The sequence below is a fragment of the Canis aureus genome, chromosome 36 (assembly GCF_053574225.1).
Source record: "Canis aureus isolate CA01 chromosome 36, VMU_Caureus_v.1.0, whole genome shotgun sequence".
Taxonomy (NCBI): Eukaryota; Metazoa; Chordata; class Mammalia; order Carnivora; family Canidae; genus Canis; species Canis aureus.
This window is the reverse complement of record NC_135646.1, coordinates 15,328,760-15,354,802: the sequence shown is the minus strand read 5'-3', so window position 1 is coordinate 15,354,802 and position 26,043 is coordinate 15,328,760. Positions and strand designations below refer to the sequence as shown.

At 39.2% G+C, this 26,043-nt stretch overlaps 1 protein-coding gene and 2 long non-coding RNA genes across 5 annotated transcripts in view; 1 reads left to right on the top strand and 2 right to left on the bottom strand.

Moving 5' to 3' along the window:
- Positions 1-729, bottom strand: part of KLF7 (KLF transcription factor 7) — a 91,692-nt gene extending 90,963 nt beyond the window's left edge. Inside the window, exon 1 of the mRNA XM_077885046.1 lies at positions 423-729. The gene's annotated coding sequence lies outside the window, so the exon portion shown is untranslated. The remainder of the gene's footprint in view (positions 1-422) is intronic.
- LOC144305903 (uncharacterized) lies at positions 96-24,854 on the top strand. The gene is made up of 3 exons (XR_013372924.1): positions 96-5,120; positions 9,923-10,295; positions 23,111-24,854. It is a non-coding gene; the product is annotated as an uncharacterized LOC144305903 (long non-coding RNA).
- The window catches only part of LOC144305899 (uncharacterized), a 62,333-nt gene continuing 55,077 nt past the window's right edge, over positions 18,788-26,043 (bottom strand). For all 3 annotated transcript variants that reach the window (XR_013372914.1, XR_013372913.1, XR_013372916.1), the window contains one exon: positions 18,788-20,237. This is a non-coding gene — a long non-coding RNA (uncharacterized LOC144305899). The remainder of the gene's footprint in view (positions 20,238-26,043) is intronic.

The following is a 26,043-nucleotide window of genomic DNA, read 5'->3' as shown; positions in this document are numbered from 1 at the left end:
GCCCCCGCGCGGCGCGCTCCCCGCCCCTCCCCGCCCCGCCCCCCGCGCCCGGTGCGCGCCGCCCCCGCCCCGCCCCCCCCGCCCTGCGGGGGCCGCTCGCCCGTTGGAGGCGCTCCGAGGGGGGCGTCCGCCCGAGTGCGGCTCTGAGGGAAGGAAGGCGCCTGGGGGGGCGGGGCGCGCGGCTGAGGGGGGCGCCAGCCCGAGGCCCCCCAAGTGGCCTCCGGAGAGAGGTGTCCGCCGAGCCGTGGGGAGGCGAGAGGCGGACCCGGACTCCGGAGCCCGCACGTCGGAGTAGACCCGCTCTTACCTCAGATGAAAACCCTCCACAACGCACCTAATTTTTTTTACCTCAGATGAAAACCCTCCACAACGCACTTTTTTTTTTTTTTTTAAGGGCCCGCCCGTTGTTTGCTTGACCTTACGCGGTTAGTGTCGTTCAGGGTCCCCCAAATGCGCCGTGCGCTGAGCTTCCATTGCTGGAAGGACTGCAGAGTCCGATGAGAGACTTCCCGGTGCCCGTCGTCGCGAGAGCAGCGACATCCACCCTAATCGCCCTCCTCGGCTTCCCGCTCCTGACTCTGTGGGTCTCCGCCTCGTGATATTTGCGAAATTCTGCTTTCTAGAAGGAGCACGATTCGAAATTCAGTACTTCGCCCGGGGAAATTAAACAGGAATGACTGGGTCTGGGGAGAGCCCAGTTTCTCTACTTGGCGACGTCTGGAATTCTGTGGGTCAGACCTACAGCGTCCACTGTGGGAGTGCAGCTGGCACGTTGGCTGGCGTCTATGTGCACGGGACGTGCGGAGATGTTTAGTGTTATGTAGACACATCTGTGGTGCTAGGGGATGAATGACATGACAAAGTTAAACGTCGTACCTGAATCAGGGGACATCCGGCTACCACACGCGTGTGTTTGCACCAGGATGAGGAGGCCTCTCTTTGAAAGGCCAGGTGGGCCTTTCCCAGAAGTAGGAAACCGCTTAGGGCCATCACATCCCAACTAATGCCTTAACTTGATCCTTAGGGTCGCTGGTGCTGCTGCTTACTGGCCGTGTGGCTTTGAGCTTAGGGGCCCAGACCTTCTAAATACCCGCCTCAGAAACAGAAAGAGTGGGCTCTGCCTTGCGGGGTGGTTATGAGGACTGCAAGTAACGTCTGTAACTCACCTGCCATAGTATATGGGGCTATTAGGTGGATACTAAATGTTGAGCCATTATCATCTCCCGGTGATAACTGAGTCAACTAAATAATATATCTGAACTAATCAGACCCATGGGGGGACATACCAGATCCTTGGAGAAAGAGGAGAGAGAGAGAAGCCTCTTGCCAATTTGTAATAAGTATTACAAATGTGTTTCTCGGGTGTGGGGGGATAGGGAAGAGGCCTTGGGAAAGCGCAAGTTCTTTTTTTGTTTTAAATAATAAATTTATTCTTTATTGGTGTTCAAATTGCCAACATACGGAATAACACCCAGTGCTCATCCCGTCAAGTGCCCCCCTCAGTGCCCGTCACCCATTCACCCCCACCCCCCACCCTCCTCCCCTTCCACCACCCCTAGTTCGTTTCCCAGAGTTAGGAGTCTTCATGTTCTGCAAGTTCTTGAGTGAACAGAGGAAGTAAAGGAACTGAGACATAGGGAACTCAAGAGGCAAAACACTAGGCAAAGCCAAAGCATATAATTTGATGTGTGAACTCAAGTGAACTTGATTTCTGTTTTTTTGTGTTACACCATTGCTATTTTTGAGCGAAATATGACATTTTTGTTAACTTGGGTTTGAAGATTTTACAGATAATAGTGAACTAGTTAAACACTTTGAGTGTACCAGGCTGTGTGGGCACATAAGCCGATACAGTGGGCTTTTATTATATACAGTGTCTCATTTCATCCTCACAACAACCTGAGGCAGGGACTTTTGTTATATCCAACTTTATGGATGACGGTATGCAAGCTTAGAAATATTGGGTTGGTCAAGGTCCTACAACTAGGAAGCAGCTGAGGAGGGGCTCAAATGTAGGAACGTCTGACTTTCAAGACTGCTTTGCATGGGGGTCTCGGTGTAGTGAAAAACTTTTAAGTTTCTTGGGTTTTGTTTTTGTTTTTATATATATATTTATTTATTCATAAGACACACACACACACACACACAGAGGCAGAGACACAGGCAGAGGGAGAAGCAGGCTCCATGCAGGGAGCTGGACGGGGGACTCTATCCTGGGTCTCCAGGATCAGGCCCTGGCCTAAAGGCAGCACTAAACCGCTGAGCCACCTAGGCTGCCCAAGTTTCTTGTTTTAAGTCAAGATTTGTTTACAAAAATGCTTGGGTGTAGAGAAGGGGGGGCTTCCTTTGAGGTTTTTGTCCATGTAATATCAGTCATCCAACTTCCAGAAGAACTTACCCAAAATCTTACAATATAAATCCTGAAGATCTCATTATGACTTTTTTCAAAGTTTTGTAGAATATTTTAGAATTCATGCTAAGAAATTTATGCAGTGAGGCACTTCTAAAGGCCCATTATCAATATCAGTCATACTTAGCTACTTTTTATAGCCTAGAGACCCTACGTTTGTTCACATTGCAAAACACACACAAAGAACCTGAATGTACAAAATAATCAACAAATTAAGATCACCGGAAACTTCGGCAGTCACACAAACCAAAAATAAACAGCACGGCTCTAAGCACCATATATTGAATGCCTTCTCTATACCTGGCATTTTATAGATGTTCTCATCTGGTCTTCACCACAGTCTTGTGACAGAGCTATCATGACTCCATTTTCACAGATGAAGGTATCAAAGTTCAGAGAGAGAACACAATTTACCCATTATCATATGTCTGTTAAGTGGCAGAAGCAGATTCAAATATAGGTCTGAATCCAAGATGACTCCAAAGTCTGTGTCCTCCGCATATATTATCTTATGAGACACTTACACTATTTTTAATAATATCACCCTTTAGAAGTTATCCTATAGGAAACACCAAAGAGTAAATAATGTTAACCAGGAAACACCAAAGAGTAAATCATGTTAACCGCCCCCTCCCCATGCCACCAAAACTAAGAAATGAAACTATTTTATGAACAGCATTTTATGAAAATGTAATATGTAAATAGACACAACCAAGACATCAGACTGTTTCTACTAGAAAAGTCTGATTCATTAGTACAGGAAGTCCTTATTAGCACTGTGTGATTAGCACTGGTAAAGCCTCCTTAAAATAAATCTACTTAAAGCAGAGACCAAATTTCAGAGCAATTGGTGAAAACTGGGCTTTACTTGAAAATAAAAGTCAATGTCGTTAAAATGCATTTAGTCTATCTTTTATGGAACAAGATTTATGTTGTAAGTACAATTATGTGTAATTATGGAATGAATAAACAATAAATCAAGAAGATTATTGTTGGCTTAATTGGAATTTTTTTTGGGGGGGGGGTTGGGTGTTTTTTGTTTGTTTGTTTTTACCAAATGTGAAGCACCTAACAACATGCTTTATTTCATATTTGACTTTTATGCCATAATCAAAAAGAGAGTCATTTTGTAAAAATGTTTGAGAGCGTCATCAGTTTTCCATGGAGTCTCATTTAATTTTTTGATATTCAAAGTATTCTCTTCTCTTCTTCTGAAGCATCAATATAGTCATCGTCTCTGTTGATTTTACCTGCACTGCTTGTTTAACTCCATAGACCCTCATTTGTCAGTTTCTTTACCAAGTTCACTTTCATTGATATCATGAAACCTTACACCTTTTGCAAGATTGCAATTTCAGTTTGCAATAGAACTGAATTTATTTGCATTGGATTATAAATGTTTACCACCACGGACAGTGGAGAAGGGGAATCTAGTGTTTAAAAGATGCTTGAGGGGGTCCCTGGGTGGCTCAGCAGTTTGGCGCCTGCCTTGGGTCCAGGGTGTGATCCTGGAGACCCTGGAGACCCACATCAGGCTCCCTGCATGGAGCCTGCTTTTCCCTCCACCTGTGTCTCTGCCTCTCTCTGTGTGTGTGTGTGTGTGTGTGTGTGTGTGTGTGTGTGTGTGTCTCATGAGTAAACAAATAAAATATTTTAAAAAACAGAACCTATTTAAAAATAAAAAAAGATACTTGAACGGGATACTAATTTATAGGTGGCCATATCATTAACAAATATTTTTATCTACCTCTGACTTTTGCTTCCTTTCACAATCTCACTACGGTGAAAGAAACTGAACTTAGGGAACATGCTTTGATGATACCACAGAAAACAAACATGTCAGAGAGAGTGGAGGTTAGTAAAGAAGACTGAGAGACACGGTTTGAATATGGAAGAAAAAGTATGTAGAGCCATAGGTGTCATACGATGAATGATGTACATATGTACATATAACCAGAGAGTTGTTTCATTTTTGAAAAAAAAATGGCACCTTCATCAGAACTCTCATGTCCTGGATAAAATATTCCTCAAGGATAGTTGTTTTCATTCTGTACTCACTTTCTACTCATAATTTGGTTTCCCACTTGTTCTGCCTGCAGGGAAAGAATGTACTGGCTACAACCACAGGAGCCTGGTGCTCATTGTGACAGTTTTGGTTGTTTTGTCAATACAAAGACATTTTAGTTATAATTGTATTTTTTGTGAGTATAGTTAGCAAGGGTCTGGCTCCCTGGGTGTGTTTGATATTGAGACTCTGACATGTTGAGGTTTCTGGGCATGATGGATGAAAGAAAGAAAAAGAGAGAAAGAGAGAAAGAAAGAAAAAAATAAAAGGAAAGAAAGATAGGGAGGGAGGAAAGGAGGGAGAGGAACAGGGAAGGAGGGAGGGGAAAAAGGAAGGAAATAAATAAATCTTGGTCTTCATGAATTAACCAAAAACTCTTGGCAGGTAGTTTGCTGATCTCCAGAAAACATGCCAATCTTGCTGTTGGCTTTTCAGAATTCTTTGGGTATGTTTTAGTTTAATAAGAACAATTTTTTTTTTTAATGAAATGTTTTAAAGTCAACCCTGAATGTTGAACTCTTCATTGTATTGGGTCATACAAACAGGATGAAGAGGGGACCTAAGTTTCATTGCAGATGATGGGCATGGTGCTCTGACTCGCATAATCTATTGCTTAACAAAAATTGATTTACCATAATGATAAAGGTAAGGAAATCAAAAATTTCTTTAAAAGTTTACTGTCAGGAATGTCCTGCCCAGACCTTCAAGTTGGACATTGAATGTTATTATGACCTGCAGCACGTAACTCCGATGGAGATTGACATCTCTAGCCACTTTCCCAGCTTGAGCTACCAGCACTTAGAGGTGTCAGTTTTGGGATACCTGGTTGGCTCAGTGGTTGAGCATCTGTCTTTGGCTCGGGTTGTGATCCTGGGGTCCTGGGATCGAGTCCCACATCAGGCTCCATGCAGGAAGCCTGCTTCTCTTCTCCCTCTGCCTATGTCTCTGCCTCTCTCTGTCTCTCATGAATAAATAAATTAAATCTTTAAAAAGAAAGTGTCAGTATCTTCTAATGAAGAACAAAATCATCTAAATTCAATCCGTTATTCAACATATATTATGCAAAACATTCATTCATCATACATGATGCAAAAACATTTGATCATTTAACATTTTGCACAATGTATATGTTGAGAACAGAAGTGTAAACAAAGACACATTACTAATGTTAGTCGTAGTATATCTCAAAAGTTTGAAAAAGCATTAGGAGTATCTTGTCCAACCCTCACAGAACCCACTGCTTCCTTCTGCAACATTCCTTCCAAGAGATGCCCAGTTGCTCCAAAGATGGGGAAATCCCAGCAGGCACTGGGATAAATCACTGTGACTGAGCCTACCAGGCTCATTTTCCCTGTCTAAGAATAGCCTCACAAGCTCTCAGGGGGTTCTGGACAAAGATTTTGGGAAATAGGCTAGCAGAAGAGGAGAGAAGATTTTTAAATATTAAAAAGAATACCTTTGGCTATGTAATGATAGAAATGCCAAGACAGTTATGAAGCTAGTGAGAAATTAAGTTGCTAGTGTTTTTAGGGATTATTACCCTTTGTAGCATGTAAGGTACAATTTGTAGAATTGTGTTATATTTCGTCCTATTTTGTTGTTGTGACATGTTGAATATTAATATATTAAATATCACTGTAAATGTTTTATCAGGATATTGTCATTTTCTTTTAAACATGCCATTTCCAAAAGGTTCAGAACATGCTTAATGGGATTTAACAGCAGAATTCATCTCAGATTCTGTAATGGAAATCAATGGGAGAATAGGATTGATTTGATAGAAAGTCTCTGTGCCACAAACTTTGCTGACAGTGACCATTCCTATAAGTGAGAGATACCTATTCCACAAGTGCCCAATGATGAGTTTTTATGTGTATGATAGATCTGGGTAGTTGAGAAGATTAATAGTGTCAGCAGCAGTTTTTTGCTGACTGGTTGCTCATTTGAATTTCACTGAATTTTCTTTACCAGAAGGATGTTCATTTGAATGGTTAGAAGAGTTCGCTGAGTCACAGTTTTTAATACTGGTTACTGCTCTTCTCAAGAGTGAGCAAGGTGAATGTCCTGGCCTTCCACTTAATGCAATCTAAATATAGGGGTGGGGGAGAGGTGCATGCTTCAGTGTCCACCACAGCTTCATGACCCTTTGCCAGCTCTCAGCTCTCCTACTGTTCTGCAATACTCACAGACCAGACCGTTCTAAGCAAACGTGGTCATGTTTTACAGTCATTTCCTCTTGGCCTCTTCGTAGCTGGGTCCGATATACAACATGCTCTTCTGCTTTGCTTCAGTGTTGGTCATGACTTGGGAAGGAAGGGCAATCCCACTGATGAAGGCCAAAACGTATCCTAAGTCCAAGAGGTTCACTCCCTCCACCCAACGTGTCCCAATGTGAAATTCCACCCAGCTCTCTTCATGCCACACATTAATCTGTCCTTTCTTTTTCTGCAATACTGATTCTTGAGTTTTGAGGTTTGTCTGTGTTAAACTGATCCCAAGTGTTCTTGTCCTTTCCACATGTTCATGTGCATCAGTGCCCTTTTGAGATGATAAATTTCTAGAGAACATTTGTCTGATCACCTGGTATAGAATCTAATATCTGTTAAAGCACACATAAACTTTTTAAAACCCAACTTTAAAGAGTTCACATGAAATATTTTTAGTAAAATTTAAAAATAATATTCCTCTTTCTCCAATATTGTTTAGATGCTGTATTGTTTGTGTTAGCTTCTATTAGGTTAACCTAAATAGAAGGAAATAGCATCACTTCAAATGAAGTCAAATGTGGTTAAAAGAAAATAGAAGATCTAAGGCCCTTAGCATAGATGTCTGTAATTAAAATTACCAAAATCTATATAAAGTACATGAGACATATTGTCAAAGAACCCACTTCACAGAGTGATTTGGAGATAAATAAAATCTTTATATATATATATATATATATATATATATAATTTATTTACTTGAGATAGAGAGAGAGAGAGAGAGAGAGCACACACAAGCAGTGGGAAGGAGCAGAGGGAGAGGGACAAGCAGGCTCCATGCTGAGTGCGGAGTCTGACTCAGGGCTCAGTCCCACGTGGGACCCTGAGACCATGACCTGAGCCAAAACTAAGAGTTGGATGCTCAACCAATGAGCCATCCAGGTGCCCCAGAGAAAATATATTTTTTAAAATAAAGTACTTCCCAATCTATCAGGAAACAGCAGCTATTACATTTGTTACATTTTAAGAGAGACTAATTTTGAGTATTGTAATAGTTCACAAAGTGTCGTAATAACAGACTTTTCTGGGAACTAGCAACAACTTTAGCAAAAGGAAAGCTAAAGAACAAGAATTTGTTAAATTTAAGTTTCTTTCACTCTGACCTGGAATAAAGAATGCCCTGATGCTAAATGGCCTTTAAAGATCACTTAGAACAGAAAGAGATCTATGCTAAGCAATTTGAAAGTATTTGGCAACCCTGAATTTCCTCCTTCTCTTTTGTCTTTACCATAGCAACTTCTGACCTGTAATTTGGTCTTCTGAGTGGACTTATTTATATGAGATTGCCTTTTATAACCATGTAGATCTATTTTTATTTATTTAATACTTTATTATTCCTTCTATTATCAAAGAGGAAGTATGAATAAAGACAATAAAACATGAGAATGATAATACAGAAAACTATTAGCACTAACTAAAGACAGAAGTCAAGTACTAAAGGATGAGAGAAGTAGAAACATCATAGGGATCCATTATCATTCCAGCTGTGTCTCCTATTAAACACTGATCAAGCTATGTTGTTACTTATAAATTATTTCCTTGTAAATTTGCCTCATGTGAACCCATACCCCTAGCACAGAGTCTTACCTCTATGAAGTTAATTATTTGGTTTATAAAGTGGCAAAACTGAGCTTCATATTTTTAAATTCTGGTGGCTCCATTAAGATGCCCACGTAGTCTTATTTAAAGCCCTGCAATTTCATTTACTCAACGATTATTGAGCACTTGTTTTGTCAAACACTAGGCTGGGGTCTCGGAGGATAAGAATGGACAAGATATAAAAAAAAAAAAAATAGAATGGACAAGATATGATTCTTATCATATCTAAAGCTGACATGTTAAATGAATAGAGATATAAATAAAAATAATATGTGTAATATGGCAGACTAGATTATTGGGACAGACTTTCTCTATGTAAAAATAACCAAAATTCTAGGACATAAGCATTAATGAGCTGACAAGAAAATAAGGAATCATTGGGCTAAAATTAAAATCTAAATGAAAGTGAGACTCAACATCACTTCTGGCACAGAGCACTCTTAAACTCAATATTCCCAGCCCTGGCTGTCTATTAGGAAGAGCTTTAAAAATACCATTGAGTGATGTGGCTTCCAGCAAGGGTATACTAGCTGGTATTGGATGAGTGGCCCCCCTTCATCCAAGAACAACTAGGAAATCTAGACAAAATATAAAAATTACATGATGAAGGTATTGGAGAAATAACAATGGAGCAAGGACTCCCCAAGCCTAGGTCCTGAAAAGAAAGGAAACCAAAGAGATAAGCCCCTAAATCAGCATGGTTTTATCCCACTGCAGTAATTACCTAACAAAAAGTTGAGCTATGAAGCTGATCAGAAAATGTAATGAAAAGGAAGGTGAGCAAAGGCTTTGGTAAATCCAAAAGATTGGAGGTATAAATATTAGGGTTTACAGTTGGCCAAAAGGTTGAAGGGAAATGTAAGGGACAGAAAAAGACTATTCCTTACCAGGACTAAAGTCTGACTTTGAGCTATAATAATACCTGATTGGAGTGATCTATCCCTTATCAAGTTGCCTTCAGAAGAGAAAAATAAATCCTCTCTGTAAAAGATAATCCAGAACTTGAACTCTATAATTTTTTTAAGACTTTACTTATTATTCACGAGAGACACACACAGAGAGGCAGAGATATAGGCAGAGAGAGAAGCAGGCCTCATGCAGGGAGCCCAATGCAGGACTCAATCCTGAGACTCCAGGATCACACCCTGGGCCGAAGGCAGATGCTCAGCAACTGAGCCACCCAGGCGTCCCTCACTCTATATTTTTTTTTCCTCAATGTCCATCACTCATTTAAAAACATAAAAAGATTAAAATTCCTCAAAATCAAGATTTTAAAAATTTAATAAGAACAGACCCATAAAAAAAAAACAGGCCCATAAGAAATCTAGATATTGTCATTATTAGACATGTACTTTGAAACAACTGTCATTAACATAATCAAGAAATTAAATGACAAGAGTGAGAATTGCAGCCTAGAATTGGAGACTATAACAAAAAGCGAAATTCTGGAACTAAAAATCACAATGATTGCAAATAAAAATTTAATGGAAGGGTTTGTGATGGCTAATTTTATATTTCAACTTGACTGGATCACATTGTGCCCAGATATTTGGCTAATCGCTTTTTCTGAATGTGTCTGTGAAGGTATTTCAGGATGAGATCAGCATTTGAATTGGTGGACTCAGTAACCAGTTTACCCTCCTCAAGATGGATAAATACAACTAAACTATCACTAACTGATTCACAGAAAAACTGCTGACTACCAAAGACAAAATCTGAAAAGTATTTAGGTAGGAGCGCTTTTCTTTCAGGAGTACAAAGATAAGACTCCATTCTTCGCTCTCAACAGAAGCATTGAAAGGAAAAGGCAATGGAATGGCGTATTCAAAGTGCTTCAAGAAAATAACTGCCAATTTAGATTTCTATACTCAATGGAAATTTCCTCCAAAAAATTGTTGGGGTCAGATCTACTCTGAAGTAATAATAAGGACAACTCTTCATTACAAGGAAAGATAAGGTATCAGATGAAGTTATGATGATGGATGGGGGGAGGGAGGAATGTAAATGATTATATAAAACAATAATAAAGTCTATGAGGTTTTAAATTACGTGAAATTTAAAAAGCATGAAAATAGGGAAGTAAATGGAGTTAAAATAGTCTAATACCCTTGTATTGTCCCAGAATATAGAAAAAGTTCTAATGTATTTTAGACTTTACAAACCAAAGAGAAATGTTATAATTTCTAAGGTAATCTAAAAAAAATAATTTAAGAATTTTAAGTAACATGCTAATGAAAGAGACGAAATAAAATGACTAATCTAGGAAAGGAGACAAAGAGAAATAAGATAAGTAGTAAAAATAGAAAATGAATAATCAGATGGTATTTAAACCCCAAATTTTCAGTAATTTCAATTATTACAAATAGACTAAAATATCCAATTAAAAGACAGTGTCTAACTAAAACAAAATTCAAGTATAATGGAAAAAATCCTCAAGTATAATGAATTTTCCATTTTTGTAGTTTGAAAATGACCTAATATTGACAGTTTTAAGTTCTTTTGTCAGAAATGGATGCTATTTATAAAAGATGCTTATTAAACATGGGGGGAATGGTTGAGAATGAAAGGAAGAAAAAGATAAATCATGAAAATTTAATTAAAACAAGGTTGTATTAGCTCTAAGAATATTCAACAAATCAGATTTTAGGTTAGTAAATAAAGCAGACATAGAAAGATATTTTATAATACAATAGTCCACTAAAAGATATAACTCTTCTAGATCTATTAATACAGACTCAAAATGATAAAGTAAACTGGAAGAAGTAGAGGAGAAGTAAAAAAAAAAAATCTACAATCATACTGATAGAGTTTTAATTTTTTTCTGGTAACTGATAGAACAAACAAAAATCAGTAAGCACAAAGATGTGAGCACAAAGATGTGAGCACAAAGATGTCTACTTAATTAGCAAATACAGAACCTGGCACTTAATGCTTATAGAAAACATATTTTCAACTGCATGCAGAAAATATACCAAAACAGACCATGTTTTGTGCCATATACAAGTCTCAGCAAATTCCAAAGAGTGAAAACTATACAGAATAGACTATCTCACCACAGTGGGATTTAAGCCAGAAATGAACAACAAAAGATAACTGTAGAGTCCCCATGTATTTGACAATTAAGAAACATACTACTAAATAGCCTATGAGTTAAATACAATATAACAGAAAAAAATTGTAATACCTTTTGAACTACTTAAGATGATTTGTAGACAGATATGTAAGCAAACATAGTAAAATGCTAATGGTAGATGGTTATTCACTGGGAAATTTTGCTACTTTCAGCTCAATTTCCTTTGTGTCAAAAATTTTTTTAGGCACCTGATTTTGTAGTATAGTACCTACATTTACACATCACCTACAAATTGAAAAGGCCTAATAATAACAGCTAACGTATATAAAGACTCCTAGGTATCAGGCACTGTTCTGCGTGTTTGCATGTGTTCTATCATGCTCACAACAACCCTCTGAGTTAGACACTAATCATATACCTGTTATACATATTTAAAAACTGAGGCACAGACTGGTTAAGCTGTGGACCACACAGCTTCTAGGCATCATCTGAATCCAAAGCCTACATGCTTAGTCACTACTGTATGCTTTGCCCCCTCAAAGCTCTGAGGCAATTTATACAGACAATAGTAAAATGCTGAACTCATTTAAATATTATCCTCCAAGTTGAGCCTCCATTAGGGGGAACTATAAGGCCAATGGACAGGTGCCTGGGTGGCTCGGTTGGTTAAGAATCTGCCTTTGGCTCAGGTAATGAATGATCCCAGCGTCCTGGGATCAAGTCCTGCATTGGGCTCCCTGCTCAGTGGGGATCTGCTTCTCTGTCTCCCTCTGCCCCTCTCCCCTGCTAATGCATGCTCTCTCTCAAATGATAAAATCTTAAAAAAAAAAAAAGTCAATGGACTATTTATCACACATTCTATACCTTGTCATCTTATCTATGAGGATACTGTCACTGGCTGCTTTGTTTAGATATGCCATGTCCACAACCCCTTTGCCTCTGGCTAAGTTATCCCTCAAACAGGGATATTGTATTGTTTTGGCCTATCTCCATTGTGGGGCACAGATGCTGGTTTCTGGGGATAGTGGCTTCCCTTCTGGGGACCATGGAAATCATTAGTTTAATAATTAATTCTAGAATTTTGCTAAGAAATGAGGTCATGAATTAAAATATAATCTGGGGTGCCTGGGTGGTGCAATTGGGCATCCAACTCTTGGTTTTGGCTCTGGTTGTGAGATCGAACTCTGAGTTGGGCTCCATGCTAAGTACAGAGGCTGCTTGAGACTCTCTCCCCCCTCAGCCCCCCAAACCTCTAAAATAAATAAATAAATCTTTTTAGAAAAAAGAATCAAAATATAATCTGACCCAGGAGAGGATTTTGGTGGGTCCCCAATTAGATCGTAATAAGAATACCCATGTAACTAAGAAAAAAATTATTCTTGGCCATAGATCTACCTCTTGGGTACCCCTAACATTGCTTTATAAATTCAATAACATAGCTCACTCTGTTCTAATGCCTTCTAAAGAAGTCTACACTATTTGTAATTGTCCCCAGTTATATGTCTCTCCTTCCAACTTTTACACATTCTTTTAGAAGCTTAGCTTATTGACAGGGCAAAATCTTTAGATTTTTTATGTATTTTCCTCAGTAGAGTCATTCATCAATATATTGTCAGAGTTTCAATTTTGAAAGTGTCCTACTCCTCTTGGGTTCAGCTTCCCTTTCAGTGACATAGACCTTGCTACTAAAAGTGTGGTCCTGGGCTTGGGTGGCTCAGTCAGTTAAGCATCTGATTATTGATTTCAGCTCAGATCATGATCTCAGGGTCCTGAGTTTGAGCCACCAGTTGGTCTCTGTGCTCAGCTTTTCCCTCTGCTCCTCCCCCTGCTCGCTCCCTCTCTCTCTCTCTCTCAAATCAGTAAATAAACATAATCTTTCAAAAATATAATAAAATAAAGGCTTGATCCTTGTGGCCCAGTAACACTGACATAGTTGAGGCTTGTTAGGACTGCACATTGGCAAACCACACCCCAGACCTACTGAATTGCAATATGTATGTTAACAAAATGCCCATGTGATCTGTATACACACAAAGCCTGAGAAGCATTGTTATAGGCCAAGAGCTCATGTCCTCTCTTTTTCCGAACTTATTATAAATGACTTTTTAAGCCTACACCCATTTCCCTCTGGCCACATCCACCCACCTGCCTCCTGTTTACTCTGAGATCATGGGCTTATCTCCTGTGATGGCACTTCCACTTTACCAGTTTGTGCCTTCTTGTTGATAAGATTTAGACTTGGAACTCCCATTCGCCTTTTACTTCCCTGAACTTCTAAGGGAAGCCTATTTTACTCCAACTTTCCTTCATTTCCAAGACTCGGAATCTGAACTATCTCCTCTTTAATCATCTTTTCATATCTGAATAGACAATCATACATTCAAATATATTTTCATCTCAGCGATTCTACTTGGTCCTCACAGCGGTTCTATGATGTAGTTAGTCTTAAAATGTTCAGAGCCTAGCTTATTATTCCCATTTGTCAGATAAGAAAGTCGAGGCTTAGAGGTTAAAGCAACTTTTGTGAAACCATATAGCAAGTAGTGACAACATCACTGCTAGTATCCAGACCTCTTGCTTTCTTTCCACAGCACAACTCAATCTCCAAAGTTTTGCTCTAAATCTCTGAGCAGTGTTAGAGGGAGAGCTACCCATCCTAGCACCACTTACCAAGTACAAACACCCTCTCCCCTGTGAAAAATGCACTTGGTTATCCAGAGAACTCCTTTTTAAATTTGCCAGAGACCTAATGCTTCCATTAGAATATGTTCAGCCACCTGCATAATTGCTCCTTGTAGTTAGGGGTGGCCAAAGGCACAGTTCTGGCAAGAGAGGTGTAAATGGAAGTTTCATGGGCTGTATGAGTTTGCTAGGGCTGCCTTAACAAAGTGCCACAAGGGATGATTTAAATAACAGAAGTGTGTTGTCTCACAGCTCTGGAGGCTAGAAGTCTGAAATCAAGGTATGTGTAAGATCAATTCCTTCCGAGGACTATGAAGGGAGGATCTGCTCCCGGCATCTCCCCTTGACATGTAGGTGACCGCATCCCATTCACATGATGTTCCCCTGTCTGCGTATTTCTGCATCCAAATTTCCCCTTTTCATAAAGATACCAGTCATAGTGGGTTACTACCTGCACCAGTGACTCCATTTGAACTTGATTACCTCTACAAATCCTATTTCCAAATAAGATCACATTCTAGGATACTGGGAGTTAATATCCCAATATATTCTTGGAGGGGTGGGGTGACACAATTCAATTCATAACATGGGAGGAGTATTGGTTTGGGGGTGTTTTTGCTTTCCTCACAAGAGAGGACAGCCACAATGTGCTGTCCTTCCACTGCCCTTCCTTTCTGCTTTATATTTTGCTTCCATAGCTGGAGCTGCTCAGCCTTATTGGGATTAAGAGAGAAAGACCAAGAGAGCTAAGAAGTTGAACCAACATTAGGAACTGCCTGACTCTTCATATCTGTTACATGAGGAAGAGCATCACCTTTGCTAAAAGTCCTTGCAGTGAGGTTTTCCTTGGCTTAGACAAACACATTCCTAATATATTTTACCATTCTCAAATAGCTGGCGTTATATGATTTTACCAAATTAGACAGCAATCCAGAGTAAAAGAACTAGTTATTATCAGGTTATGTTCACAAATGATTTAGATTGAGAAAGTGGTTGAAGGGATTGGAGAGTGAACGTATCATACCTTTACAGACATTTTGAAAATAATGCCTAAGAAAAATAAGTACACTGGAGGCTGTCCACCAATGGCCTTCAACCCCCCCACCCCGCCTCTTGTTTCTAGTTCTCAAAGGTGACTGGTGTCTTCCATCCTTCAATGTTGTTCTTGACAAGCCAATAAAAAAGATCCTACTTGCTATTCTTAGTGTTTATACCAAGGTCCTGGTGTGAGAGAATGAGGTCATGACTTGTTACCCTCAACAGTGGAAATTTTAGTAAGTCCCTCAGTGTACTTCTTTGACGACTACACATGAGATCATCTCTGCAGTTACAATTTACAGTCTTAAATGCACTTCTCTTCCCTTTCACATGCTGCGCCCTGTAATGATCTCTTTTGGGATTCTTTGGGGAGCCAAAGAAGTCTGACAACAAGTGGCAGTCATGACTCCAGATATTTTAAGTAGGAAGGCAACTGCTAGGGAGAAACAAGGTAGTTGCCAATGAGCCAGGCAGGATGTCCTCTTTTTTTTTTTTTTTTAATTTATTCATGAGAGACAGAGAGACAGAGAGAGAGAAGGAGAGAGAGAGAGGCAGAGACACAGGCAGAGGGAGAAGCAGGCTCCTCGCAGGGAGCCTGATGTGGGGCTTGATTCTGGATCCTGGGATTAGGCTGAGCCGAAAGCAGATATTCAACTGCTCAACCACTGAACCACCCAGGCGTCCCAAGGCAGGACATTCTCTGAACAAGACAGGGGCTCAGGTGAGGCAGGAGAGGCACCTCACAAGCGAAATTTAAGGAGGCGCTCCCTCTCAGCACTATGCAGAACACGGCCAGCGCCTCTTCATGTTTGCCCTGGGCATTTCTCCCACCTTCACCTTGACTTTGAGTAAGAATGATCTCCAATGGACACTCATGTTTTATTATTTTCAGTGGAATAGCTATACTCCTAAGAAGAACACATTCACAGAAAAAAATATATATATTTTTCTCCCTCCCATTCAGGAATTTAATTTTTTATAGTAATAACTCAAATGAGTGAATACTTATGTACTGAAACCCTAAAGTACTGTATACATACATACTATCTGCAACACTACTAAGAAATTCTGCGGTAAGGTACCATTCAGATCCCACTTTGTAGCTAAGACCAAGAGAGATTAAAGGTTGGCCCCTGGCCCCACAGAAGACAGGGCCACTCTAACAAGGATCCACCCTGTTCCACTCCTACACCTGCAACCTGCCCTCCCTTCAGGCTTAAAAATCCCTGCTTTCTCAGTATTTCTTATTTTAATTCCCTCAATCACCACAAATTCTACCTCTTTGTCTCCTAGTCAGATTTCTCTTACTTAACTAAAAGATATCATTATTGCTTTGTTTTTGTGGTTTCTTTCTCTTTTCCAGCTTAAAAAAAAATTTCATTGAGTTTGAGAGTAGATCAGTATGTCAAGTTTTCTCAAAACATTCTTTAAAGCCATTTTCTGACTTAAATGTCTAGAGGGCAGCGCTAAATGGGGCCACCAGGTAAGAAAGCAGGACGGCTCCACACACTTAGAGGGGACGAGGAGGGAGAAAATGGAAAGGAAAAATCTTATTAGGTTTTGTAGGTCAGGGAAATCCTTTCTAGCCTGGATTCTTAAACCTTCTGAATTTTAATTGAAAGTATTTCTCCAGAGTATTGACTTTAACATGACTGTGCACTCTCAAAAAATATTCCCTATTCGTATTAGAAAAATATTACAAATTCCAGGAAGACAAGATCGCATTTGAAGGAAGAATTTGATGATGTGCCCTTTCTGCTTCGGACAGTAACCATGGAATTGCTGGCGACTACAAAAGCTGCCAGACTTCTATTGAGCATCCCTGCTGGGAAAACCTTAAAGCTCATGGATATGATATATGATTGCATGCTCCCACCTAGAAATCACTATTAATTCTTATTTAAAAAATGGGTAGTATTCCCTTCGAGATTGATGACCATCCACACCAAAAAATGCCCCCAAATTAGAAAGTAAAAGATTGATTTTAACATATCTGGGGGCTATTGTAGAAAGGTATGAAAATTAATGAAAAAAACTTGAAGTCGTACTGATTTCCAGTTTTGGCCTCAAGTACAAAATAGTACTTATTTTTTGTACAATTCACTCTCTCACAAAGATAGAAATTCTCAATTGTTTTCTGTAACAAATGGAAAATCAAGTGATAGCCAAATGTCACTACTCATCTTTTCTTTTCTTATATATATATTTTTTAATTTTTATTTATTTATGATAGCCACAGAGAGAGAGAGAGGAGCAGAGACACAGGCAGAGGGAGAAGCAGGCTCCATGCACCGGGGGCCCGACGTGGGATTCGATCCCGGGTCTCCAGGATCGCGCCCTGGGCCGAAGGCAGGCGCCAAACCGCTGCGCCACCCAGGGATCCCCCATCTTTTCTTTTCTTAATTCAAGTACATATCTTTACCCAAACCAGAAATTACTCTTTTCACTTTTTTTCTGCAAATAGACATATTACAACTATCATTGTTAGTAGTAATTCAGATTATTATAATAATAGGCTTGCTTAAAAAAAGCTTTTTATTTCTGGCTCAATATATTTTTGATATTATATCTTCTCATCTTCATTATGTTCCTATAAGGGAGGTTACTTATCATTTCTGATTTATAGATGTAAAAATTATGGCACTGAAAAGCAAGATGACAAAATGCGAGGTCAAATAGTCATGAGAAATTGGTCCTTCAACTCACTTCCTAGATTCAAATTACTTAAGTCTCTTCAAAGACAGAAAATGGAGTATAGTAATATGTAAGAAACAATTTTCCGTTGAAAGTGTACTTCAGTGTAAGAATACATTTCCAAACTAGAGATCTTTCTTTCCAAATGCCTTTAAACAGGCATCCAAGTATACAAGCCTGGGTATTCAGTATGGTTTCAAAGCTGACCCACCTGAGTCAGAGAATTTACCGGACAACCTTTTAAGGACTCTGAGTAGAATTCTTATGATGCTATGACTAAGTGATCATGCCTTGACTGCCTCATCTACCTCTTACTCACATTTTCCCAGCACTTTGTTTAGGCGAATCACTTTGGCCCCTCCTTAGAAACATATTTTCCCACAGTACTTCAGAATTTTTGCCGCAACTCTGCTGCAATGTCCCCACTTGACACTGTGCTCCCTGCTGTGGGGTTAGAGGCAAAGTTTCCCTTCCGTAGGACTCCAAGCTGAAAGTGGTCTCCACACTATGAAGGACACAGGATCTGTCCGTTGCTCAGCCATCCATTCCAATTTACTGCCTTGGGTCAAGGTGTCCCTTCTCTCCAGTTTGCTGCTTGATTCACTGGAGCCAACTCCCTCCTCACCTCCAAGTTTGGTTCTGTTCTGCAAGTCTCAGGGATCTTTGCAGTCATAGGAGGCTCAGAGATAATATATGGGCATGGCCATGACCTCCACCGTCAGCATTTAGAATATGGGATGACTCAGCCCAGCCATGAAATGAGAAGGTGGAGGGGGCTGGAGACTCGAGGGCAGACATCCACTATGTGCAATGTGGGAGACAGCTAACCACTCACCTTAGCAGTGGCTGGGTAAAAGTGGCACAAATCAATCTAACACTCAGGCTCTTTGGGTTCTAGCTTTATTTAGGTACATTCTTCACTTCAATTTTCATGCTTAGACCTAACAACTTTTTTCCTGGTAATGACTGTGCATTGGGTACATGTTCCCTGCTTTTACATACAATATTACTGTTGGAAGTTACTGGTTTCTGGTCTAGCATCCTGAGTTGCCTGCTTTGGTAACCCTACTCTGGTTTTCCTCTGAGCTTCAGGATAGGGTCGATCCCTTCTTGTCCCTAGGAATGAAGCATGTGCACTAAGCCTGGCCCATCAGCATTTCATATTTCCCTGGATTGTGTGGATGATTCAGGGGTAAACAGCTAATCACAGTGACCTTCAGGGCTTTAACAGAAGTGAACAGAAGAGATTTGTTCTAGCTCTACCAATCTGAGTGTTGGGAGCCTAAACCACTGAACCACACCATATAGAGCCTAAGAAGGAGCCAGTCCAGAGGAAGTAATAAAACAGAGCCAAAAAAAAAAAAAAAAAATAGATGCTAGTGGCTGGCTTCATTGAGGACTGAATCTCACTGATCTGAAGCTGTACCTATTCCTACAAATTCAGCAATAAAATCTCTTTTTAGCTTAAGCCCATTTGAGTTGAGTCTTCTGTCACAATTTCAATAAAAAATGCACTAACTGGCACATTATCTCACTTTTTTCTCACTGCTTATATTTGCATAAACACTGGCTGAGCTAATACATAATATTGTTGTAAACAGCAAATGAGCTAATGCATATAAAGGAAATTTCAAGAGTATAAACAGAAATATGAAAGCAAAAAAGACTATTGTTGATCTACCATAAAAGTAACCTCCTCTTACCATTTTCTCTTTTCAATCACAATATTTAAAATCTGATTCTGTGAAGAAATTGTACACACTGATTGATGAAAGAAGTCCTAACTCATTAAAGGTTATTTGGCTGAATTTTTGTTTCATTCCTTTTGGAACTGAGCTCAGCAAAACATAAAACCAAGTAAACAAGCCTCTTATCCTAAACTTCTGTCACTCTCTTACTCCCCACTCCTGTCACCAGGTCTGTCAAATGCTTCCTTAATGTCTATTTAGTCCATTCATCTCTTGCCACATCTATTACCACTATCTTGAAACAGATCCTCATTATTCCCTGCATGATTTGTTGAAATTAGACTGTGATGGACATGTCTGAGGAAGGAAACACCAGAGTTTTAGATTTTGTTGGAATATTGGTTATACATCTGCTGCATGACTGCCAAACCTAGTGGTCCAAACAACAGTAAACATTTATTATTTTACACTGTTTCTATAGTACAATGTTCAGGAGTGGCTTAGCTAGATGGTTCTGATTCAGGGTCTCTTGTGAGGTGTCTGCCAAGATGTTGGCTGGGGCTGCAGTTATCTGAAGGCTTGACTGGGGCCGGAGATTTGCTTCCAGTTTTGCTCAGTCAGATGCCCAATGAGTTTGTGCTGGTTGTTGGTAGAAGGCATCTTCCATGCTGCACGGTCCATTCCATAGGGTTGAGTGTCCTCATGACATAGCGACAGGCTTTCCCTAGAGCAAATGATTTGAGAGAACAATAAAGAAGTCACAATTTTATGACTAAGCTTTGAAAGGCACACATCATCATTTCTACAATGTTGTTTTGGTTACATGGGTCAGCCCTATCTAATGAGGGAAGGTATACAACAGGGCATAAAAACCAAAAGGTTGGGATCATCCTGTCAGCTGGCTATCATAACTGGAGACAGTGAAGACTTCATTCCGGGATGTTTAGGTTTGAACATAAAGTATTTGTAATATCAAGGTGGGTGGAGAGGGACAGCAGAACCTGAATTTGTGAATTGGGATGCAAAAGAGAGATGTACCCTGGGAGTCATCGGCACAAAGATGGCAGCTGGAGACACAGGAGTGAGTAAGATCACCCAGACATAGTGAGAAAAACACAAAGGACAAAACCACCAGTATCTGAGGATGGTCAGAGAATGAAGAGTTTGCATAAAAGACTAAGAAAAATGAACCAGAAAGGTGGAAGAAAAGCCAAGTTAGAATAATATCATCAAAACCAAGGGAGTTTCAAGGAAGGAATATCTCTGACTTCCCACTGAAATCTAGAATTCTATGATCCCCATTGACAGTTATAATGCTATTGGGTTTTGATGAGGGACTAATTTACTTGAAATAAAATGGGAAAAAATCCAAAAGTCTTTGGAAGTCAATATCTAACAAATTAGTTAATTTTCTTACTGTCTGATTTATTTTGTTTCATTTTTGGTGAAGGTGATAACTTTTGTTCATTTTGCTTTACAAGTTGAGTATTTTACTAGTCTTTGTATTCTGTCCATATAGTTCCTCATATTCTTTCCTGGTTATTAAAAGAATACTCATCATTATCTGGAATATCAGACTTGGTTATAATCTCTTATATTTTCCTATCTCTTAAGGCAGGAATCATTCTATTCTCTATGATTTTGAGGGCTTCAGAATCTCTAGACCACTTCTCTGGCCTATGATATCATGAGATATCATAGTTTGCAAAAAATTCTGTCAGGCTTATGGGTTTTGGTTGGTTGGTTGGCGCTCTGGTCATCTATCATTATCAGAATAAAGCTTTAGGAAATGTACCTTTAATAGAAATAAGAATCATATAATCATGAATATATTAGATGTTTTGTTTATTTTGCCTTTGAAATCCTTCAGGTTGGATTTGTGTGGCTCAGAGATTTGTTTTGTTCTGTTTAGTTTAGAACTATTTTAGTCAATCTATGATCTATTTATCCTCCACCTGACCAAATATATTCACTCTGACCCATTTCATAAATAGCTGTTTGCTGTTTACTTTCCAGGGAGAAAAGTGCTTGGTCAGCCAAGGAAAATACTGCAAATGCTAACAAGAGAATCTTGTGTGGCAGCTTCGCAAACCAATTGCATTTTGATCCTCTTCTCTATTTTCTGAAGAATTCAAGTTCAGGTCCCTTCAAGTGGAATTGAATCAGGAGAAAATAAACCAAATTTATGTTGATTTATAAATCACATTCTTCCCATGAAAATGAAACCTACAAATAAGATTAAAACTTGCACTCCTGAAGACCTTATAAAAGTAATTGACAGTGCTAATGTCCCCAATTTCTTTTCTCACCATCTCTCATTACAGAAAAAGCACAGGAAACATTTCATTCATATCTGGAATACAGCCACTTCTGGCATGGAAAGCAACAAACTATTTAATAGCTACACAATAAAGCATTCCACAATAGTGAGTAAAGATAGTCCAGGGCAAAGACAGCTACCATGCAGTGTGCATTTGCCTGTAACTTACCTGGAATGCTATTGAAATGACTGTCCAGCCATCACCGTGGGGAATGCCACTATTTGTGGGTTGAATCATGGCTCCCTAAAGTACATATGTTGAGATCTTAACTCCCAATGTTTCAGAATGACCATATTTAGAGATATGGCCTTTAAAAAGGTAAAATGAGAGATAAAACAAAGTCACTAGGGTGGACTCTACTCCTATATGACCGGTATCCTTATATATGTCCTTATAAAAAGAGGAGATTAGGACACAGGTATCCACAGAGTAAAGGCTATGTGCAGACATAGGAAGAAGGTGGCCATCTACAAGCTTAGGAGAGAGGCCTCAGAAGAAAGCAACCCTACTGACACCTTGATCTCAGGCCTCCAGCTTCCACAATTGTGAGAAAATAAATTTCTGATGTCTAAGCCACCCAGTCTGTGGTGCTTTGTATGGCAGTCCTGGCAGACTGGTCCAGCCACAGTGTTAGGCATAAATGGCTCTGCAGCCTGGATTTATAGGAGATTGATCTCTGAATCCCAGAAATACAATCTCCATTAGGCAGTGCTTCTGCACCCTTCAGCCCATCACCCTCTACTCCTGAGTCTCAGCTCTGTTCCCTCTTGGATCTAGTTATCTATAAACCACTTATAACATATTACAATCTAAACTAGCCCAAACAATAAGCAGCTAGAGAGCTACGTTTCTTTCAACATGTGCACACACACATGCAAACACACTTTCTGTGTTAATAACTAATAAATATTCCAGTAAGTGTTCTAATGGCCAACAAGAGGCAGATTCTTAGCAGCCGAGGTACTCTTATAAATGAGCTACATGGGAGAAATTCCAATTCCACTTATATTATTCCCCTTCAGTCATATATTAAGACACAGGGATTTAACATGAATCTATCAGGTACAGTCAAAAGCTTCTTCCAGACATTTTTCTTTTTTTGGTTTTTAATTTAATTCAGAATATATATTTGGGAGAATGCCCACAAACATGAATTAAACATAGGAAGTGGAGACCGTTAACATACAAGCTAAAATCAGTGCTATAAAACAATTTTTTAATCTGAATTAAATTACCCCAGTTAATGCAGAATGTTTGTGGAATTTTTCCTCTTTAGGGCAACAGAGTTCTCTCTAGACCTCCCAACTTCTCTGGAAGGGAGGTGGCAGAAAGAGGTGGGAGAGGAGCTGCAGTATACGAATGGAGATACAGAGGCTGACTCCACGTCCATCTAATGCAGGGTCTCAACGTCATGACTGGCACTCCTATTTCTAAGAAAATTTTAAGCATGCACCCCCAAAGTACATCTTTTTATTCATTTCTTTGTAAGTGATGTATTTGTACGACTACAGTCATATATTAGGTACATTGAAAGCATACACCAAAAATAGAGATTTGGAAAGGACGAGTTTAACATGTGTTCTCTTTTTGTGGATTAGCCTGCCTTCTCTATGCTTTGGAAACCACTGAATTTTTGTCTGTAGTGTAGGAATGGGGGTCCAGATCCTTAGGCTCCCTTCCACACATCTATTTGGCCATCCTGCCCCTCTTCAGATAAAAAAAAATAATAAGTACTTTAGTGTGTGTGAAGAAGTGCATGCCATGTACTACTTATGCTCAGGGCCACAGCATCATCTCTCTAGAAATTCCCTGCAGATTAGCCATTAAATGCAAACATACGGACTTTTTTCTTTTCTTTCGGCTAGGCAATGCCTATCTCCATGGAACCATTGGTCCAAATACTCAAGTTCAACTGGAATTATGCTCTAAGGTATAGACATATGTTGTACTCAACCATCACAAGTGAAGAAAATGATAAATGATAAAGTTATGAGACTGAGCTTAGCATTAAATGTTTTGGTCTCTGTACCTCCTTGTAAGTGAACAGAAATGCGTGGGACAAATGGGTAAAATTCATCCTCTCAAAACAGGTAGGGAGCAAGCATTTATTTAAAACTCAATAATTCCTTTTGTTTCACTTCAGTTTATATTTATTTGTATTAAATTTGAATTAAATTAGAATCAATTGCAAGTGTTTAAAATAGTAAGTATAATATGACCCAGTATTATAAAAATATTTCTATTTACCCATTCTCTCAAGGTAGCTTTACCTGAACTATCAGTGATTATGATTTCTGAGTTGTAGGATTTGGTTTGGTTTTCCTTTGCTGTTTTGTTTGTTTTAACTTTCTGCCTCTACTCTTCTGTATTACTTAAAATTTCTTTGTGCTATAAAAATATATATTGTATAAAAACTATAAAGTAATTTTCCTTAAAAAATAAATAAGATTCATATCTAAGTGAATGAATGAATAAATCTGAAAAATTGGTTGTGTCCAAAGTTGAAAGAAGACTTGGCGGAGAAGACTATAGCAGGAGATACTGTACTTTGGGACCAGATATTGTACTTAACTGCATATACTATCCCTACGGAAATAAAAACATGAAGCCCTGCCCCCTCCCCCTCAGTGGAAATAGGCTGGTCTTTTCTGCATTCTCTTGCACTGTTTTATATCATGATCAACAGTAGCCCCATCTCCAAGACAACTGGCTAGACTTAGATACTCCCTCAGCCCTAAAATCATATTTTTTCTTTATATTCAGCTGAATGATTCATGAAAGCCCCAAATCGTAGAAACCTGGAATTTTAAAGATGGATGATATTTCAGAAATCATATAATAATGTAATCCCTGTGCTTTCTAATTGAAGAAGTCACAGCCTAGAGAGATGCAGCATCTTGCTCAAGGTCACCAGTGTGCTAGAAGCAGACTCTGGACTATAACCCTGTCCTAGATACAGGCTCAACAGCAGCAGTTCTGGTGACTCTAGGCTTGGCACATTTCTGGTTCTCCTTTCGTTTATCCTGGCTTATTACTTCCATTTATGGCTTTATTATTGTTGCAATATCATTGTAAGTAGTCTCAAACCATTTGTAGTAAGAGATGGAGGACTAAATATTTATACTATAAAGGTCAGGACAGCTCTTGTAACCCCCAATCCAAGTGCTCTTTCCAAAGAAGGTAGCGTGTCAGAAGCCTGGAGCTCACTGTTACTTCACGGTCATTGACAATATCTGCCGCGTCCCCAGGGCCATGAAGACTGGCAGTAGTAGGGCAGCATGCTGTGCACTCTTACAAGCTTTCTTCCTAACTGGAAATTTCTTGAAAATGAGTTTTTAAAATGTCTTTGCAGGTAAAAATAGAAGCAATTAATGTATCTATTCAGTAACTTATTTAATAATCATGAATAAAATTACCAAAGGTGAGAATAGAAATTCTGGTTCAGAACCATGACAATTTGGAGCTTTCCAAAATGAAAAATAAGCACCTATTTGGAGGAAGTGGAATTTGTGTAGTTTTGTATGACTTAAGAACTTGGAAATAAAAGCTAAAAAAGAAGCATTTGTAAAGATGGTCTGAGACAGAAACAGCAGTAGATACAGTAGGTGACGCATAGGAGGTAAGAGAGATTCTTCTCTAGGACATACCCCTGATCTTCTGTTTCTGACATCACTTTACTTTCCATGAAAATATACCATGATACCAGAAAAACAGGGAGGTAGAAAATCACAAGGTCTTTGACTAGAAAATCAACAACTAAAATCCAAGAAAGCTTTATCTGTATAACACTTAAGTGGTAGAAGGACAGGGAAAAAAATGCATTGACTATTTCTGACCCTGAAAACATAATTATTAGCAATAACACCAAAAAGAACAATAAATTGAGCTTCTAGGTCTAGTAGGATATAAAATTAACAATGACTTGTAAAAATTCAGTTAGTTTTCTTAATTATCTCATGCTAGATGATTGCTCATGTTTGTTGTCAATAATCTTTTAACCAAGTAAATTCATAAGGAGAAGAGAACCTATAATCTCTCTATTCCCCCTCTTTGTTTGAAAAGCTTTAACTAAGACTGTGCTTATATATCGTCTGTAGACCATTCACATCCTGATAGGGAATGGTGGCCGTTTTTTGAACAATCTGCCTTGAACTTGCTGGTCTTATATCAAGGCTGTCTGTCAATCATTGTTGGAACAGGACAGGGTGA